Here is a 21178-nt window from a genome sequence, read left to right as displayed (position 1 = left end):
GAGCTGCTAATAAGAATAGCACTTAATTGCACATTGTCTCATCATAATTCTAGCACTAAGAATGCCAAGGGAAAATATGAACTCTTCAACAGTATTAGCCTTTGTGTAATGCTCCTTTATAACTGATAGCAGACAATATGCAAGACCATTAACTCAGCTGTATAATTGGATGATATTTGCAGGCTAAATAACTCCAAAATAAAAAGAGAAAATGTATAAATTGTCTGTCTGAAGCTTTGAGGCAGGCAGTAGCTCCAGCCTCAACAGAATCTCATGTGCTTGTGGCCCCCCTTTTAAAGTTAGTTTACGTTTGCCTTGACCTGGTCAAAAAATAATAAGCATCTCATGTTACACACTTACAAAAAAATGTGTGTTTGTCAGCAGTACTGCTTCATTTTAGCACTGCAGTTCCCGACTATAGGAATGACATATGAAATAAGAGGAACATTAATCATGTCACATATACTGGAGAGCACAAATCTACAAAATTAATCCATAAGACCTCCACTTTACATGAATCTGTTTTAAAGCTGCAATTATGATGATACACAAAAGTAAGAAGAATAATCTTTGTCTATTTAAATTTCCTTTTGTGTGTAAAAGAATGGTCATTTGTTTGCTGACAAAATGAAAGACTGATATGTATGTATGTTAATGACTGTGGTAATGCCAAGATATGAGGTCAGTAGAGGTGATAGAATGTCATGGAATTACTGAGTAATTTTTTAACTAAGATGTGGATGCAAAGGCCTGTAGTTAAATATAACTGTATTGAATATTCATTCTAAAAATTCCTGTTGTGTCTAGAGTATGTCACAGACTAGTGTATGTTTACAGACTAGTGAAGCACCTGATAGTATATTTGTAACAGAGTGAAGGTAAGGAGGAGGGGATAGATAGAAATATTTTTAAGGTACCTGGTTTTTGCCAGCCCAGAAGATAAGTGGTAACTTGGTTTCTTGCAACAGAAATGTTGCTTGTAATTTACAAAGTATTGACATGGAAGGATATAGAGAGAAAGAGAAGAGGAAGAGAAGACAGGGAGAGATGAGAAATACAGCAAAACTGAATGGTAGCCTGCAATAAAACAGACATTCTTCTTAAGCCAATGGAAATAACACAGCCATGAAATAGTGACTGTTCTTGTAGCCCATTTGTTCACATTTTGAAATAAGACATAGTACACATTAGCAAACTTATTTAAAGTATTAATTGTAAATTGAGGTTTGAGGCAGAGGAAAGGATGGAGGTGGAAGACAGGCTTAGGACCAACTGGTGGTAGTGACAACTGAGACAGGGATTGGGAACTACCCAAACTACATCAGTGCAACCAACTCCAAAATGAAACTCCTGTCAACTTCACTTCATTTCCACCACTGTCAGCACTATGCTCTCTCCATTATACAGTAGACTCCTATTCTCTCTCTCACTCTTCTGATTGCTATTGGAGTTTATACCTCAGGGAATAATGCCACGTTATTTTTCACTTTGTGGGTAATCACCTGTCTCTTTAAATCAATGTCAGGTGTCAGCTCACAGCGAAAACTTCATACTGACTTGGTGGAGAGTAAGACTTATATCCCAGTGCTTAATCAGTTTTTAGCAGCTGCTTTATGAGAGCAGCCTCACAGATGACTCTTATTTTCACCTGTTTCTTTCTCACTGACACCATTGTTTTTTTGTGTGGAAACATGCTTCTCTGGCTTAATTTGCTTTAATAGCACACAGTGCACTGAGGCTTTTACAGTTTCTACTGACTCTGGGAGCAATTACTTCCAATGACAGCAGTACCATATTTCTGTGTTGTTTTTTTTTTCCCTTTACAATGTATGGATAATTCAGGTTGGGATAATCCAAGATCTTGTTGTTGAATATGTCTCATCAGAAAAAAAATACAATAAGGACAGATAAAAATCAAGTCATTCCATTTTAAAAGTACTTACAGCACTATTATTCCTTCTCAGAAGAAAGGAAGACCAAGAAGTTGAAATCTGACCATTGAGGAAATACAAAATTAAACTCTGCAGATGCAGCTAGGTAATCAGCGGGCAGACAGTAACCAGGTTCTGCTGGTTAGACAGTGTTGGGTTTCATGCTCTGCCCCTGCTTGAGGCAACTGAGCAAGTCCCAGGAACTGACCACAGCAAAAGTTCAGCCAAGAAAGCATGCATTCATGCCAAGTAACTAATGAAGGGCAAAATGCTTTTTTCCCCAGGCAGACTGTGGAACCTCCTGTGAATCTGTATTGCACGTCCTCCTTCCATCTGATGCCACAGATTTACAGCTATTTTACGTATTAAGACCCCTCTAGTCAACTCCCAGGTAGGTAATAAAAGTGAAAGAGTATGATTTCTGCCCTTATTTCTTTAGAAATCCCAGTGATTCCTCTGGACAAAGAAAAAGAAGGAGAAAGAAGGAGGAGTAAGAAGCAAGAAAAATTATTAAGAGCAGTGAACCAGTAATCACTGTATCCCTTTTGAATGGCTCATGATGAGGTGTAGCTGTCTCATTTTCAGCTAAGGACTATTTGAGGTGTCTAAGATGAAAGGATTGAGAATGAAGGTAATTTAACAACAAGAAAAAATAGCATCATTTCTGCAGATAAGAGAGAGAACTGCTGGAAGAGTTGAGAAAGGAGGAAATGGAAGGGTCATAGGTGGTATAGATCAAGGGGAAGAAATCTGCAAGTCGAAAAGAGAATTGAGGATAAAATCTATGGAAAGTAAGAAGTGCCATTAGAAATAAGCTAAGTGGTGAAAAATAAGAAAGGAGTAGTAAAATTGGAGGATTATGGCACAACATGCCTTTTTGGGAGAATGAAACACCTGCTGCAGTAATCAGAGCAGTCAGTGGCCACAGACACACTATTCTGTCAGAGGTGCTGAGCTGAGTTCATGGGGTCTGTAGTGACACAAAAGAGGCTGCTAAGGGTCAAGGTGCAGTACTTCTAGAAAGCACACTAGATCCTGCTTCATTGCATGGGGACAGATAAAACTGAGAAACTAAGTGCACATATTAACTATGCTGTTTTTATGGGGAGATCATTGCATCTTTTGTGGCCTGCCTCCTCTTCCTCTCCTCTTCCTCTCCTCTTCCTCTCCTCTTCCTCTCCTCTTCCTCTCCTCTTCCTCTCCTCTTCCTCTCCTCTTCCTCTCCTCTTCCTCTCCTCTTCCTCTCCTCTTCCTCTCCTCTTCCTCTCCTCTTCCTCTCCTCTTCCTCTCCTCTTCCTCTCCTCTTCCTCTCCTCTTCCTCTCCTCTTCCTCTCCTCTTCCTCTCCTCTTCCTCTCCTCTTCCTCTCCTCTTCCTCTCCTCTTCCTCTCCTCTTCCTCTCCTCTTCCTCTCCTCTTCCTCTCCTCTTCCTCTCCTCTTCCTCTCCTCTTCCTCTCCTCTTCCTCTCCTCTTCCTCTCCTCTTCCTCTCCTCTTCCTCTCCTCTTCCTCTCCTCTTCCTCTCCTCTTCCTCTCCTCTTCCTCTCCTCTTCCTCTCCTCTTCCTCTCCTCTTCCTCTCCTCTTCCTCTCCTCTTCCTCTCCTCTTCCTCTCCTCTTCCTCTCCTCTTCCTCTCCTCTTCCTCTCCTCTTCCTCTCCTCTTCCTCTCCTCTTCCTCTCCTCTTCCTCTCCTCTTCCTCTCCTCTTCCTCTCCTCTTCCTCTCCTCTTCCTCTCCTCTTCCTCTCCTCTTCCTCTCCTCTTCCTCTCCTCTTCCTCTCCTCTTCCTCTCCTCTTCCTCTCCTCTTCCTCTCCTCTTCCTCTCCTCTTCCTCTCCTCTTCCTCTCCTCTTCCTCTCCTCTTCCTCTCCTCTTCCTCTCCTCTTCCTCTCCTCTTCCTCTCCTCTTCCTCTCCTCTTCCTCTCCTCTTCCTCTCCTCTTCCTCTCCTCTTCCTCTCCTCTTCCTCTCCTCTTCCTCTCCTCTTCCTCTCCTCTTCCTCTCCTTTCTTTTTTTGTAGGAGGTTGACATAGGCAAAACAGTACCAGCTCAAGGAATTATACTTAATTTATTTTACTGACAGTTAAAACAAAGTTTTGATGACTGATTTGGGTATTGAGAAAAAACAAAAAACAAACAAACAAAACCAAAACCAAACACAAACAAACAAACAGATAAAAACAACACAAATACCAAACAAACAAATCGAAATTAGAAAACCACCATAAACAATTAAACAGTCACTTAAGGAACAACTGCCTATGCACCTTCCCCAGGCTAACTATGGTCCAACATCTCTCTCTCCCCTCCTCTCACTGCTTTTGCTACTTGTTACCCTCAGCCTCTCTCAATCCCTTTGGTGAGGCAAGGGCCAAAGCAGGAGCTTGGGGCTGTGGGTGGCATAGTATATTTCTGCCACTCTTTGCTTCATTTTACTTCACTGCTCATGGCTTCTTCCTTGTTTCCCTCTTGCCCAGTCTAGGTTGCCTGTAGCTGCAATCCCTCAGGAGTATCCTCTCCACAGTGTGGGTTGCCCACAGCCGTGGTCCAAAAATGATCACTCCTCTGGCAGAGAGCACATCCTTCCCAGAGTGTGTCTCCAGCTGTGTCTCCAGCCATGACCCCAGCAATGAGCCATCCATTTCTCCTCACCTGTTTCCTCATAGTCCCCTCCTCACAGTGTCTGTGGCTCTTTCTTAAATATAATATGCCAGGGTCAGGGATCCCCTGATGGGCTGCAGGGTTGTTCCTGCTGATATGGGAGCCAGTTGGGGCCATTCATGTATGGCACATGTGGATCATACCCTCCTACACAGGACATCTCTAGCCCCCTGCCCAGACCCTGTCAGGTGTCTCCAGCACAGGACTGGCACTGAGCAGTGCACAGCATAACAAGGATATTTAGTCAAGGACAGAATTTTCCTAGCATTAAGAGTCATTCACATATAACTCAGCTATCTCCAAAGATGTTTATAAACAAGAGCCCATATTAATGAGGAATAAAATCAAAGGAGAATAACTACATGAGTCGTCCCACCCCTGCAAGCACTAGCCATTACAAAAAATACCTACTTTTCACAATCAAGTTTGAAATCAAGAAGTCTTCTATACTCCTGTACACAGTCTGCTAATTACAGGCCTAAAATTGTTATCAATGAAAGGACTCATTCATTTCAACATAAAATGAAGACTGAATTTCAGGTTTTGCTGCATAAACAGTAAGTATGCATTGTTGCAGTCTCAACCTACCTATGTCCTATGTTTAACCTGCCAATTAACTACAATAATCATGATTGATTTCAGCACCTATCTTTTCTCTACAACTAGAATTAATCCTTCTAGTCTATGGTCCTTAGTGAATAACCTTCCCATTATGATAAAAAATATTTCCCTGTTTGCTTAACTGTATCTGTCTTGACACTGAAGGGGATTTCCTGTGCCATTTTTTTCAAACATAACACTGTATTTTGCCCATATAGATCCACATTAGAGGTGCTGTTTTGGGGGATTAAGACACCATCATTAAACTCCACTAGGCACATACATACACCCTCAAAGACAGTTTAGATCTCTCACTTCAACATTTAATTGTGAGAGTTTTAGGACCAGTTACTGAAGTAATGAGAAACCAGACATTTATCTAAGACATACTTAAGAAACAAATGTCCAAACTACTGACTTTAATTTATACACTTACTAAATAATTGAAGAGGAGAAGCTATGCCCATGAGAGCATTTCCCCTGAGAAGAAATAAAGAGACAGTATTGATAGTATACAGGAGCACTGAAGCCTTTAAAGGAACAAAATATTCTCCTAGTAGGTGACACACTGCCTTCGAACCAGCCTCAACCACAGGACAGCTCATGTAAGTAGAGATTCAGGTGATGTGCTGTCCAAATTTCACATGAAATGTTGCATTTCACTAAAGTACTTTACCTTTTCTCTCCTTACTTTCTGAATTATTTTCCATATGGGTTCACATATACCAAGAGGGGGGAGGGGTGAAAGGGAAGAGTGTGCTGTGCAAAAGTCATTTCTGAAGGAAATATTTTTTTTAAATTTAATCATTTAAGCTGTGCAGTGTAGTTCGGTGTAGTGTACTTGCTTGTTTTCTTATCCAGGAAAATAAGAGGCATTTGAACAGTAAAACAAAAGTAGGAAAACAAACAAACAAACAACAACAAAATGAACAAACAAACAAAACCACATCAAAACAAGAAATAAACCTACATCCTGCTGCCAGGTTTAGAAGAAATAGATTTCTTCACAAAAAATGTTGATGAGCTTCCTTGGAAACAAACATCTGATCCAAGAAGGAAGAAATCATACATAAACCAGAGCAAAGGAGGTGAAGGAGAAGGAATATCAGAACTGAGTGTAACTTGAGAGCTGTGTCTTATCCTTTGGTTGCCTGAAGCAAGTCACGCCTTACTGAATTTACTTTGGGCTATATAAGAGAGAAACATTATTGTACCAACATTTCAGCCTTAAAGGGACAAGATGTGAGTCATAGAATCATGGAAGAGAATCATAGACTGGAAAAGACCTTTAAGATCATCAAGTGCAACTGTTAATGTAGCATTGCCAAGTCCACCTCTGAACCATGTCCCTAAACATTACATCCATGCATCTCTTAAACACCTCCAGGGATGGTGACACAACCACTTCCCTGGGCACCCTGTTCCAATGCTTGACAACCCTTTCTGTGTAGACATTTTTCTCAAACCTCCCCTGGTGCAACTTGAACCCATTTCTTCTTGTCCCATCGCTCGTTATGTGGGAAAAGAGACCAACACCTACCTCACTGCAACCTCCTTTCATGTAGTTGTAGAGAGTGACAAGGTCTCCCCTCAGACTCCTTTTCTCCAGGCTAAACAGCCCCAGTTCCTTCAGCCACTCCTCATAAGACTTGTACTTCAGACACTTCACCAGCTTCATAGCTCTTCTTTGGACAAACTCCAGCACCACAATATCTTTCTTGTAGCGAGAGGCCCAAAACTGAACACAGTATTCGAGGTGAAGCCTCAACAGTGCCGAGTACAGGGTGACGACTACTTCCCTAGTCCTGCTGGTCACACTATTTCTGATACAAGCCAGGATCCTGTTGGCCTTCTTGGTCACCTGGGCACACTGCTGGCTCACGTTCAACTGGCTCATGTTCAGCTGGCTATCAACTAACAACCCTGGGTCCTTTTCTGCTGGGAAGCTTTCCAGCCACTCTTCATGGAGACTGTAACACTGTTCTGACCCAAGTGCAGGATCTGGCACTTGGCCCTGTGGAACCTCATACAATTGGCTTCAGCTCATCAATCCAGCCAGCCCAGATCCCTCTGTAGACCCTTCCTACCCTTGAGCACCTCAACACTCCTGCTCAACTTGGTGTTGTCTGCACACTTACTGGTGGTGCACTCAACCCCCACATTCGGATAATGGATAAAGATATTGAAGAAAACTGACCTCAGTACTGAGCCCTGGGGAACACCACTTGTGATTGGCCATCAACTGGATTTAAATCCATTTGCCATAAATCTATGGACCTGGCCATCAAGCCATTTTTTTACCCAGCAAAGAGTATGACTGTCCAAGCCATAAGCAGCCACTTTCTCCAGGAGAATGTTATAGGAATGTCAAAGGCTTTACTAAAGTCTAGGTAAACAACATCCACAGCCATTTCCTTATCCACTAAGTGGATTATCTTGCTAGAGAAGGAGATCAGGTTGGTCAAGCAGGACCTGCCTTTCAGAAACCCATGCCAACTGGGCCTCATTGCCTGGTTGTCCTGTATGTTCCATATGATGACACTCAGGATGATCTGTGCCATGACCTTCCCTGGCACTGAGATCAGAATGGCAGGCCTGTAGTTCTGTGGATCCTCCTCCTGACCCTTCTTGTAGATGGCTTCCAGTTTGCTCACAACATCACACAATGAATGTAGAAGAACTGACTGAAGTACATTTGTCATCAAGAGCAGAGGCAGATATTCTCCAGATATAACCAACATAAGACATAACCTTGGTTATAAAACCATGTTACTATTGTCTCTTGGTACATAGCTTCTAACATTAGTAGCCAGAGTTATTCCTTGATGTACTGTTTTGAAAAAAAAGGTACCTTTAGCCACAGACAGAACATAGAGTTTAAAAAAAAAAAAAAAGCTTTAAAAGTTTTGTGATGTCCTGCTGACAAACATTGCAAGTCATCCTTATTTGCTAAACAACTGGGTTATTTGCTGAATGACCAGGGGATGGAATCAGTTATTATTTTGCTTTAAGGCCTGTCATGTCACTGTTGCCCTTTAATTGTCTTGACACAAATTGCAGATGTTTTAATTACAAATTTCTTAACAGTTGTCCTTCTTCTTGGTTACCCTACACTACAGATTCATTCTAGAAATGTATACTCCATCTTCTGAGAGATATGCAAGTTAATATTACCTTGCTTGAACATCTGCAGCCACCCAGAAGTGAAATTTCTCACAGCCCTCATTGATTTCCTCATTCTTACAGTTTGTTTCAGTCCTCCAATTCTCCATTAACAGTCACTTTGACTACCTTAAAATGCGTTCAAGTTCTGCATATTCATATGTAACCTCTTATTTATAATAATATGTCCCCTTCTGCATGAGTTAAAGCCTCCGCTTTCTACTTAGGATATGATTAACAAAGCTAAATATATATTCTTCAGTGTTGGTAAGCAGGACTAAAAGGAGACAAATCTGAAGGGTTTCTCTTGCATATAAATTCTTGTTTGTTTGTGGCTTGTTGTTGTTTTTTGTTTGTTTATTTGTTTGTTTGTTTTTTGGGTAGATACAGTCTGTGCCAGCTGTTTATTACCCCAAAACTGATGAACAACAAAACTGAAAACAGATACAAAACATCACACACACACACACACTCATAATCACACCCAGTTTTAATAACAGCTTCATCCTGTCTCCACCCATTGCCCCCAGCTTTTTTTAATGCATAACATTGACTGCCCGTCTGTCATTCTGAGGAAGAAATAATAGAGTTTCTTTCTATTTGTCTGGCAAAATTAAAGTGGAAAGGGTTTCAGAGTCTGCAATGTTATTTTCAGAGCGTCTTTGTAAGCATTTTCGGAGACAACAATACAGGCTCTGATTCCTCATCCTTATGACAGTAGGGAAATTCATAACTCTCTTCTCAGGCTTCCTGAGCACCTGCATGCCTGGCTTTCACAAAGTGTGGCATATTTTTGAAATTTCAACAGTCAAAAAAACCCCAACACTACACAAAGGTCTTCTTGGTCTGCCCATTGAGATGCCTTCAGTCCATTGTGCTCAATTCTGTCAAAGTTTAAAGTTATTATATTACTTCCAAAAGGTATTGGAGAACACTTGGGTTATTTTTCAGCTCAGATTTTTTACACAAGCACAATTCATGGTAGGAAGGCTTGGCACATTCACACTTGCGATAAACCCTGAAATGTAGATTTTCAAGCAACTAATGCCTCTAAGATTACCAACTTGAAAATCGGGAAATATATTTTTAAATTTCTGACTTGAAAACAGTTCCCTAAAGTTGTTTAAAGATAGGTGGTCAACTATTTGGAGCTGCAGATGGGCTTGTAAAAATGTAAGCTCCAAAATTTTGTATGGTATAACATATGATGTTAGAATTCAGCACTATTTTTTTGCTCTAATGTAACTTTATATTTATATATGGTGGAATACTATCTGTTATTATGGTATGAATATCCTTTAAGTCCATATATTGACAGAAAGAATGGAGTTCTGAGAAGAAGTCATGGAACATAGACTTTTCTTCCTTTTTCAAAGTGAAACAACTCTGCTGAGCATAGTGTTTGCTGTTTAGCTTTCAAAAATGCTCTAAGAGCGAAATTATTTATGTATTTTTATATGGCTTATTTTTCTAAGGCTTTTCTTATTCAGCCAGGCAGGATGTTTTAATTGTTTCTAAAACTATTTTCTTCTTATTTGTTCTATAAATCACATAAATAGAATAATAAATTTTCTTTAATTTTGTTCTCTGAATGCCTGCTTAAAGTTATGCTGTGTTTTATCTTAACACAGTTTTTTAAAGAACAGCAGTTTACATATATCTTCTGTAGAGACTTCCTATAAAGAGACAGGAACTACACAAACCTCCTTCTCAAGGGAACTACAAATGATGTATGCAAAATACTTCTGTTATCTGATGGTATTTTACTTTTTCAAAGGTTTGTACCTAACTACTTTGCATGTGGTGGCTTTTGCTGAAGCTTGATTTCTGAAAAACAAAAAAAGAGCAGAGTCAAACCAAGCACACAGATAATACATTCAGAAAATTCAGTAAACTGTCAACATTTTGCCTCATTGCAAAGACCATGCAGATGCCAAAACAATGGAACATAGTCTACTAGAGGCAGCATCTGGCACTTTGGCAAACTCAGCTGGCAGATGTTCTTACATTTGTTTCTCCTACTATTCCTTTTACTGCCATATTCTCGGGTTTTTTTCTTGATACAACTTCATTCTAGAAAAGTAGTCACTGTTCATGTAACTGTTCTGTTCTATACAAATAATTCATTACTTTTAAATAAATACTAGAAGAAGAATAAAATAAAATTTAAAAATCATTTTGTTTCTGCAACTGTGTTGCAGTTACAGTGAACTCCTCCATGTAGTATGCATTTACTTATGTGTAGACATTGAATTCTTAATTTGGACAACCCGTTGATTTTTTTTGAGCAGAAGTGATATGTGTGTCTTCTTACACATAGTTCACACTCCACCTCACTGGGAGTTTATATCTGGGAAGCACAAGGCAAGTTCTAAAATGGGGAAAACTTATAAACTTCTAAGCTTTCAAACACTCATAATAATTTTAAAAATAATATCTTTATTTTTAATAATGTGCTTATTTATAACTACCAATAAAAACTCTAAACCAATGAGTTTGCTTTTATCAAGCATTTTAGAATGAAAATACTACATACCCGATACTTCTGTTATTGAAGTTCCTGAGCAAACAGCTCAGACCTTGCCAATCACTATGAAGAGGAAAATAGTGGGTATGGATTTCAAATCCAAAGCTTCATAATCAAGTTCTACCTCTTCCAAAGAAGGAGTGGCTAAGACTGACTCTAGTGATGGGACAAGTCTGTGCTATTCTACCTCAATATAAATATTAATAACTGAAAACTGAGCTATGTAGTCATATTTAATACTAACCAAAAACTAACAGTGTTTTGCATCTGTAAAGTGGTGGGGCTTTTGCTGATGTGCATATTGATTCATCAAAAGTCACTCCGTGACGCCTAAATATGCACCCTTACTACTTAAATAGTATTGTTAAGCTCATTTATGTCATTATAAGTGTGTGTCTCTACTGCCACCTACTTGTGCTACTGCTTTGAAAGTTTTCTTTCCACCTTTGAAAAGCTGTAAAGAGAATATAATGAATTACAGATCAGGTGAAAGGAGCCAGCAACTCTTATCCTTTCCTAAAAACAGAAAGCTTGAAAGAATGTAGTGAATTATACTAACAAGGACAACACTGAGAAGCAAAGATATGATAAGATAAAGTAACATTCAGGAAAGAGTTTGGCGTACAAGTAGGGAAAACAAGTGAGAAAGCCCTACAGACTTGAGAGGAGTTATCACCATAACGATGATATGACTTGGATTCATTGCTAGAGTTGTGAAATGTATGCTGATTTACTTTGACTCATAAAGTCATTGGCATGAGCCTAAGCACTTGAGAATTGCAGTCCGAATTACATGATCAGATACACAAATACAATATGGTCATTTGCTGAGGCCAGTGCCAGCTTGTTCAGTCTGTTCAATATATTTGCAGCAACAGACTTTTAATTGCCTTCAGCATTTTAATTTTTTTTTGTACATAGATGAGTTCTGACTCCTGAAAAGTTGAATATCTTTGAGAGTTTTGCTATCACTGTACAAAGATGATGACTACTATACTGAGGCTTCTGCTAGTATCTTTCTTGTAAATAGCCGACAGAAAATGTGTAATTTCAAAACACAGCAAGAACACCAACTGCAGTAAATAAAAAGTTTCTTTCTGCACAAAGCTTTTTTTCGGTACTTTCACATTTCAGTGAGAAATTAATTCAGTGACTGTACCAAGGAAGAAAGAAAACATAAGAGAGAAACCACAATAGGTCCTGAGAACATTGCAACTGGCTGCAGACATTTCTATGCATCTATAAGACCCTCAAGTCTTTATGTTGTTAAATAGGTGTTACATTTAAAATAGTATTTCCATACTACTCAACATATTATTACAATGTTTGCTGTAATCTGCTTCCCAATGCACTTGTTCTGGTGTGGAAGGCTGGACTCCTAGCAACTGCTGTTTGGAAGATTTTTACATAATACCGTATTTTTACACACAGTATTTGTATGCGCAAGCTAAAGTTACTGTCCAAATTTTGTCTAAGGAGACCTTGATGAGGAAGGGGAAGAAAGTCTCTCAGTCTCACACCTGGATTGTGTTGACAGTGAATGACAGTGTCACATTCAGAGCTATGAACTTTTATTACTACAAATTAATGACAGGGAAAAAAAAGCCTACATTAGCCAGGAGAGCACCACTGCTTGGCAAGGACCACTGGCCAGGCACTGGAAGAGGTCGTCTCCAAGTACAAATCAACCAAGACAGACCTGAAACAGAGCCCTTTTGCTCACAGGAGAAACCCACAGTCGTAAAGAGGGTGGCTGGTCCCTGCGTGGAGCTGAGCAGCTGCTATTTTTCCCATTATTCTCACAGGCTATAGGTCAACCTGGATGAAGATAAATAAGTACTGCCTTTCCAAAGCTGACCCATCTTCATGGAAAGGATTTGATGAGTGGGAAAACAGCACAAGTGCACAATAGCAATCACCTCATCTTGGCGTAGACAGGCTTAGGCTGGGCTCCAGGACAACTCTCTGGGACGTTTACTTCACAAAAACAAATAGGGCATGGGAATGCTCCTGAGGCCTAAATACCATTTGTCCCTCCTAGAAGTACTGTAGGTTTCCAGCTCCCCAACCTGACAAACAGGAATCTGGAGAAGAAAGGTCACTTTGCTGAGTGGCTGTGTCAGCAAACAGCACAGATAGGTGGCTCTGCAAGGGAAGGTGAAAAAGGAGCCAAGGGAGACTGCAGGTCTGCAGGACAGGGGACCTCAGTCACAGAGGCACCAGATGAGGCTTCCTAATCAGAGCTCTTTCTCCCAGACTGGGTGTTTTCACAGCAATCTGATGCTCCATGGTTACAGCTGCAGCATCTCTGAGCAGATCTTGCACACGGGCTGCAAACCCCCTAGGGGGTGGGGAAGAGCTTGCAGAGCTGGGAATTTCAAAGCAAAGAAAGGACATTACAGAGTAATTAGAGCTTGTCACTTCGTCAGAACCCTGACAGTTTAGGTAGTATCTTATATATTTACAAGAAAGTGTGGAGGTGGAAGTCATGAGGTGTGCACAGCACAGACAAGTTGGGATGAACTGATTGCCGTGAGACCTTTAGTGACACAAGCATGTCTCTGTATAGCCAAGTGACACCCTCTCTAGGGTGGACGCTGTTAGGATATTTAAGATGTTGCAGTGTGGACACAGGCACATTTTCTGGAATGAGCTTCTATTGACAGAACCATTTAGGAAACACGGAGTAGCATGATAGATAAATTGGAGTAGCTAGTTACACAGAGGAGTAACGTAAACTAGTTATCTTATTCTTTTCTTCTTAAGGGAAAAAAAAGAAAAAAAAAAAAAATAACTATGCTACCTTGTTGTTTAAAAGCCCTAATTTTAAATTTGAAATACAGCATAAGTTTATTTGGATTGTATGTATTCCTCAAGGGTATTTCTGTAGTTTTTCAGCAATCTGGTATTCAAAAGCTGTTATTAAAAAGAAAAGCAAGTTTACCTTCTGCAGTCCTGGATGTCCAAGTTTCATCAACTGCAAGAGTCAGACACCAACTTTGTAGTTCCCCATTTGCAGGGTACACCACGCAGCAATTCCAACCTCCAAGAGCAACACCCAAGATTTACTGAGGTAAAACTTCATCTCCTTTCTCACTCCTTTATCTCATGGGGACACACTGGCATCAAGAGGGACACTACAGACTCAACCATGTGTTATAACTGAATGTTATTGCCCATCTCTCAGGAAAAAGCTCAAGTAGCCTAAATAACAGTATCCTACAAGTCATAAGCAGTGGGATGTATATATATATATATATATTAATTAATAGATTAAGTGTTCTGTGAACAGAAGATGAGATTTTCAGATTAGCTTAAAATGTGTTTGACTTTCAGTTATTCTCTTAGCTGTGACTTAACTTCCCTACCCAACTTAAGCTGAATACTGAAGTACACAGAAAAGACAAATTGCCAAATGATTAAATATTCCAAGTTCAGGATTCTGTATCAAACATAACAGTAGCTTAAGCAATAGTATTATTCTGTACAAAACAAAACCTCTTACCTACCATACTACATTATATAGTCAACAGAGTCAGAAACTCTAACTTGCAGGATCTATGAAGACTTCCATGAACATAGTATCATAAAACCACCATGTGTCACATATGCTAAATCAATTATTTCCTTTTGATTCATAGCTATAGTGTTCCACCAAAACACCCCACTCACATCAAATGTGCAGAAATCCCAACAGAGTGAACACTGGTGTCATCATTCTTTCAAAAACTTAACTAACATCGAATAAACAACCAAACAGATGTTCATGTTTATTCAGCAATATTTCACTAGTCTGAAGCTGTGTGGGACTAGAAATCAGCTGATTAAGGCTGCTCTGCGTGCCTCCAGCAAGAGGAGGAAACTTAACAGATGCAGAATAACCCATCTGACCTCCTCATTAAAACAGATGCATGGGTGATACTTCAAGTGTATCAAAGGATGCAAACACCAAATTCTGACTCTCTCTAGCTGGTGAATGAATCCCTTGCAGAAGCTGCTAGCTGGCATGAGCTACAGCAATCGGAACCTGAACTATCCTGAACAACACTGCAAATCTGCTGTCAGAATTGGGGTACCAGAGCAGATTCCCTGAATACCTTCTGCGGGATATTTTTTTTTGTCTTAATTAAATGTTTTCAGAATACAAACACAGAACTTCCAGTATTTCTCAGAATTATTTTTATTTTCCCTATCTGCAACAATTTGTTTGTACATTTGTCCTACATTTTGCCAATTATGCATTTTTTGGCCAAGAATGGCATGGTAGCTGTGGCTCAAAAGATGAAAAAAAAATCTACTACTAACCCCATAGGACAGGAAACATATTGTCATTATAAAGGAAAAGGTGATATCATATCATCTGACCCAAGTTAAGTGTCTCATGTAAGCCAATATGCAACACAAAGTTCCTGCCTAATGTCAAGAGAAGCATGTCTTCCCACCCTGTTCAACAGTTAGACATAGGAAGATGGTGCAGATGGTTGGCAAACATCTGTCCTGATGCCTTACCTACTCCTTTTACCAGCTCAAGCACTCTTTTCCTTTCTGTGCACACATCAAGACTTGTCAGCATGACACGAGAAAGTGTACATTAGAAAAGGGCTGCAGAAGCAAGTTTGATCTGTTCTTTCCTCAGAGAAAAAAGGAAATTTTAAGGAGCAAAATTATAGAAGGGAGTGCTGTAAGTTTCCATAGTTAAAAGCTATATATTTCTACGCTGGTATTTGGAGGCATCTGTCAGTTACAGAACTCAGTAAGCCTTTTTGATCTCAGCTAACAGACTCTGCTAACCTTATGTTAAAATCAGATTTAGGCTTTTTCATTATTTGGTAAACTGAAAGATTAAGTTCTGTGGGCTTACTAGGTGGACTTGCTTTTCATTATTAACATATGTGCTTTAAATGAAATAAATTTATAGCACCACAAAATGGACACATACAGACTGCATGTGGCTCATACACTGCATGGTACGTAAGTCCCATTTCTCAAGCACTGCAAGAGAGAAGCCAATTCCAGAGGTCCCAGCTAGGTCCACAGTCTCTCAGGCGACCTTGTTAGCAGCCTCCCTGCTGACTCAGGCCCTCACTCTGGGCTCCCCAGTCTCTTTCTGATAAATACCAGGTATCCTAACAAAACAGCGATTGTCCACAAGCAGGGAATGTGAAACATAGCTTGTTTTCAATTTATGCTTTGAACACATTGTTTGTTTCATTGTTTTCCTTTTCCTTCCCAGTCATTACCTGCTGTCATGTCATCCTGTCTGCTTTCTTCCCTGGTGTTTTATGTTTCATTGCTCTCCTATCACCCTCTCTCCATGCTCTGCGAAGCACGTCGGCTGCAACTAGGCTAAAGATGCTCTGCCTTCCTTTGTAACCAAGAGCTGTTCGGTTTTGTTGGGTGCATTGGGATTAATAACCATTTGTTGTCTCTACATCTTTTTACTCTGTAACTAATTTAATGGACAAATAATGTTTTTACTGGAAGATAAAGACTACAGTAAATGACATAATGTTTTAGGTGTTTCACATCCACTTTACTCCATCAACTGTAAAATGTATTTTCATAAAGTTTCTCATCTGTGCAAAATGTGTGTAAATGTGCTTTAAAATCTGTACTGTTCTTAGGCTGAAATATGTAGAAAATCAGGGATAAAGATGACAAAATATGGAGATAATTTTGAAAGTTTAGGACATAGATTTTGCCCATATACATGGAGAGGCAATAAAATTAGATAATAGCTTGTTTACCACCTTTTTTCTTTCTGTCACACTTACACCTTCACCTTCTTTGGGCAGTACATCCAATTCAAAACAGGACATGCAGCAGGTTCAGTTTCTCTGCAGCTGTTGTTGATCTGTTTGATGACTCAACTCATCTACCAGTCTCTTCTCAGTGGTATTTACATTCCAAAATAAACTTAATATATGTCATGTTCATAAAATGGAAATATTTAGGGTGATGCTACACCCTGTACTTCCTGATGCTTGTAAATTGCCTGGGAAAGTAATGTTAACCTCAGCTGTGCAGGGAGGGAATTTTTGCATGGCTCTTTATGGGTTGTCAGGGAGTTCTCAGTGGCTTAGATAGTCTCTTGACCTAATTGTGCATGTTCAAAAGGTTCAAAAATGTAAGCTTTATGTTTCTTGGGGGTTCATTTGTTTTTATTGTTGTTTTTGTTTTGTTTGGTTTTGTTTATTTATTCATTTTTGTAGCAAACTAGTGTATATATTAAATAATTTGGTTATTGCAGGTGCTTTCTCTTACAAAGCAGTTATTGTGGGTGCTAGGTTCTTACCTTGACTGAAATAATCTCTTACTGGAGCATGAGTTCAATGCACAGCATACGCAGTGTTTCCAGCTGGTGAACGAATACGTTTGTAGCATTTCTCCATGGTATGCTGACAGGATGCAGCATGACATAGTCTGTTATGTGAAAAATTGATGAGGAAAAATCATGCTTACTCAAGCAGCCAGAAACAATTTCTTCTGCTATCACAGTCAGAGCAAGAACCTAGAAATCATTCATGGAAAGACATATTTCATTCACCTTATGTTTTAACATCACGTGAAGGTGACAGTGAAAACAGATATGGACAAAGAACTGCCTAGCTGACTACAGGCAGAGGCCTTAGGAAATGCTGTGCTCAGTAGTGTAAAATGTCTGTGTAATATACACACATGTTTATAACATTTTGGGTGCACTTACACTAGAATTATGGGACAGACATGTGATTTTAAAGCTAATCTCTTAAATGCCAATTATGAGCTTTGGTTTATATTTCAAAGTCATCTTAGAACACACACAAACAACATTTCTTTTGGGTGAGCTGACCTGGAAGATCAGCTCCACCCAGTTCTGTGCTCTCTCGAAGCACATATGCTCAAGATATTGAATCCTCAGCATCAACTCTTCTGATTTACATATTCACATCTATTTACTTGCAATGCTATGTAGTCATTCTTTTTAGAGCCAAAGTGAATGTTAGTAGGTATAAACAATGATCCATATAGACTGTACCTAGAGAAGCTTCTTCAGCACCAAAGGAGGTTAAGGTACTTCTAAGAAGGCAGCTACTATTTCCTGATACCACGGTACAGGTATACCTGGAATAGGAAGAATACAAAGCATCAGTTGTTGTATACCACTTTTCTTTTTTTTTTTTTTTTAATTCAAAATTGCGTGAACATGTTCCAGTAGAATAGTTCATTTTAAGTCATTTTTAACTTACTGTTAAACTTACTCCTCATTTGTCTTAGCTAAATAGCATTTTTCCTATACTGGACAACTGCAATTTTTACAAGTAAAGGAAGGACCCTTGAAAGGTTCGAAGATGGACACACAAACATCTGGACTAAGTTCTTAATGGCACAGGTTTCCACAAACAAATCTTTTCTTAAATCTTCTGAGGATTAAAAATGCTTGTACTGTTGTGGTTTTCTGTATTTGTTTAACAAAAAATGTTGCAAATGTTATCCAAGTGATTCAGACACACTTATTCAAATAATCATTTGCAAATACTTCCTGCTCTCACTTGCCCTACACATTTTATTAGAGAAAGTAGTCAGATTCTTCTGGCTCCTTGCATGCACACAGAAAAACTAAACATTTCTGAGGAACATTCTTTGATGTTTTTATATATTCTACACAGTAAAAAAGGCATATATGTTTATAATTACATGCTCATATTTGCAACCAAAACTCTTGCTTGTACCTCCTTGAGGAAGAGTAGGGCTTTGTCTTTCTTATTTTTTTGTAAAGAAATCTGTGTTATTCAGGTAAAAGCCAAGAACATGACTCAAACTAAGGGGAATATTCAAATAGATGTTGATAGATGTCCATATTTATCCTGCTTGGAAATTAATTGAAGCTTGAAGTCTGAATGAGAAGTTCTATTAAAGTCACAAATATTCTAAGAGTACAGTTATTTGTCTGCTGAGCTTCATTTCATGCATCTTTTCAGGTATATGTGTTTACTGACCAAAGTCCATCCAGAAAGAAATAATACGAGGATCGTTTTGGTGGCAATTCTGTTTACCTAACTTCATTCCTCTGCTATTCCTGGCTTTTCTCATTGTTGTTGTGTAAATTATAGAATTTATAGAACTCTATAAACTATAGAAACAGACTCCATGTTTAAATGGAGCTGCTATACATTACAGTTTCATAATCAGTTTAATATGACATAAGTCAGCTCAACCATCAAACAGTCGTCCCACCACCCCCTTATTCCTGGGTGCTTATTTCTCCACCCATAACTGCAGGCACAGGCACTCATACAGCCATGTAATGAGCTACCTCAGGGAACTCATCTGAGACATTTAAGCTGGGGAAAAAACCACCACCACCACCAAAGACATTTAAACCTTCCTCTCCCAAGCAAGCAACCCTTTTTAGGTGTCTGACCTTTTTTCTTTCTTTTTTTTTTTTTTTCTTTTTTTGACAGCAAAAGGAAAAACATTTGAGGCAAGAAAAAATTGCCAAGAATTTCAGGTAATAGTGCCACCTTATGCAGACTTAAATTAACATAAAACAATTTCATTATCATTCAGTCAGTTCTGTGCACTCCAAAGAGCTATCAACTGAAATGAAAACAATGCTACTCACAAAGAGAAAATAACCTGGCTTAAAGTAAACCAATAAAGCCGGAAGTAAAAAAAAATGTATTACATCGATTTCTTGCCATATAAAAGTGGTAAAATGCAATGCCAGCATATATACCTATTACAAACAAACAAACAAACAAAAAACAAACAAAAACAAACAAACAAACAAAACGACACAAAAACCCAAACAAACAAACAGTAAAGCAGTTGGAAATCTGCAAAGATTTCATATAAGAAAAAGCAAGTTAGCTGTGTGATTTTGCAATCCAGTTTCAGTCTCCTACATAAGTAAGGAAGTACAGTTGTGTGTCTTCTGTCATAGGCATTATCCTTAGTATTGGTTATTTTTTACTGAAATGAAGGTGAATTTCACAGTGGATTTAGGCTCTTAAAGTGAGACATTGACAAATGTAGGCACCTACATGCAGAATTGCATGGACTTTATCTTGAAGGCACTGTAGTACTTGAAGTCACATTTCTGGGCACATCCCACTCCTGCTCACTGAGCAGCATAAGCAGCTGGCTTGTGCCAAAACCAGGCCAAGATCCACAAGCTAAATGTTCTTTAGCACAGTTGTCACTGATAGGGTTGATCTTCCTACAAAGTGCAGCTACTTTTTACCTATAAAGGAGAAGAGATGATGTCAGCTCTTTTATTTTATAGACTATTGGGGAAAGATCCTTAACCAACAGAATGATATAGCACTTCATCAGAGGCTATTTAGTGTGGCATACCTTTTCACTTCTTTATTTGAAACTCTACTACTGAACTGAAAGAAATGTGAGAGCTATGAAATATCTGAGCTATAAAGTGACAACGAGTATGTCTCAGTAGCCAAATGTTTAGGACATTAGCCTGGGAACAGAGAATCCCTGTTTTCCTGTCCCCACTCCAAAATCATCTTCTGATTTTGTTTTTTTTTTATACTTTAGCAAGGGCTGGGTAAAATATACAGATAGTGCTGAGGACCAGATATCTCCTCCACCTGACACTTAACACTGAAATATCAAGCTGAGTCACCTATAGCCCCCCATAATTCTTCTATTCAGTATTTCCTACCAGATAGTTCCAGAGTCCCTTGGTACCCTGAGTTTGATGGGATAATTTTGACACAAGTGACTTCTATTGTTCATTGTGTGTGAACTTATGCTGTTGTTTAAAGTGTTTGGTTCCATTTGGGGAATTAGATCACTAGAAAGTCAACACTGAGGCATTCTGTCTACTTGGAAAGGTTCTGTCCTTATTGTTGCTGGTTTCTGTAAACTATGTATACTGTACATCAGGGAGTCTAAACTGCAAAACCATACTAATTACTATAATTAGTAATAAATAATAACAAGTATTATTATCGCAATATTTTAAAAAGTAGTAACAGATTCATAATTTAACAGCATAATCATTGGACTAAAATAAAATTCTGGAGGGAGAGTAAAAAAGATTTCTTTAAGAACTTCTGCCTTTCAAGCAGAGAATCATTTTTCAACAGAAAAAAATTGTTATACAACTACAGATCTGTTCAACTAAAAAATCAGCTTATTATTTTATCTCAAATTTATTCTTTCAAATGTTCTACTACTTATATTTTTAGTTTGAGGCACATTTGTTTTCTCAATATTTATTATGAGTAGAGCCGTGACTGATATTTATTATTCACAACCACACCAGGGTTGAAAATTATGAGAGCTAGGGATGCTAACATCTC

At 38.9% G+C, this 21178-nt stretch overlaps 1 long non-coding RNA gene across 1 annotated transcript; it reads right to left on the bottom strand.

Moving 5' to 3' along the window:
* Positions 1–17159: 17159 nt before the first annotated feature.
* Positions 17160–18406, bottom strand: LOC135578592 (uncharacterized). Its single transcript, XR_010470417.1, has 3 exons — positions 18101–18406; positions 17890–17975; positions 17160–17294 (listed from the first exon to the last, which is right to left on the bottom strand). It is a non-coding gene; the product is annotated as an uncharacterized LOC135578592 (long non-coding RNA).
* Positions 18407–21178: the final 2772 nt, after the last annotated feature.

This window comes from Columba livia, chromosome 2 (assembly GCF_036013475.1).
Source record: "Columba livia isolate bColLiv1 breed racing homer chromosome 2, bColLiv1.pat.W.v2, whole genome shotgun sequence".
NCBI classification, from domain to species: domain Eukaryota; kingdom Metazoa; phylum Chordata; class Aves; order Columbiformes; family Columbidae; genus Columba; species Columba livia.
This window is presented reverse-complemented; position numbering and strand designations above follow the sequence as displayed.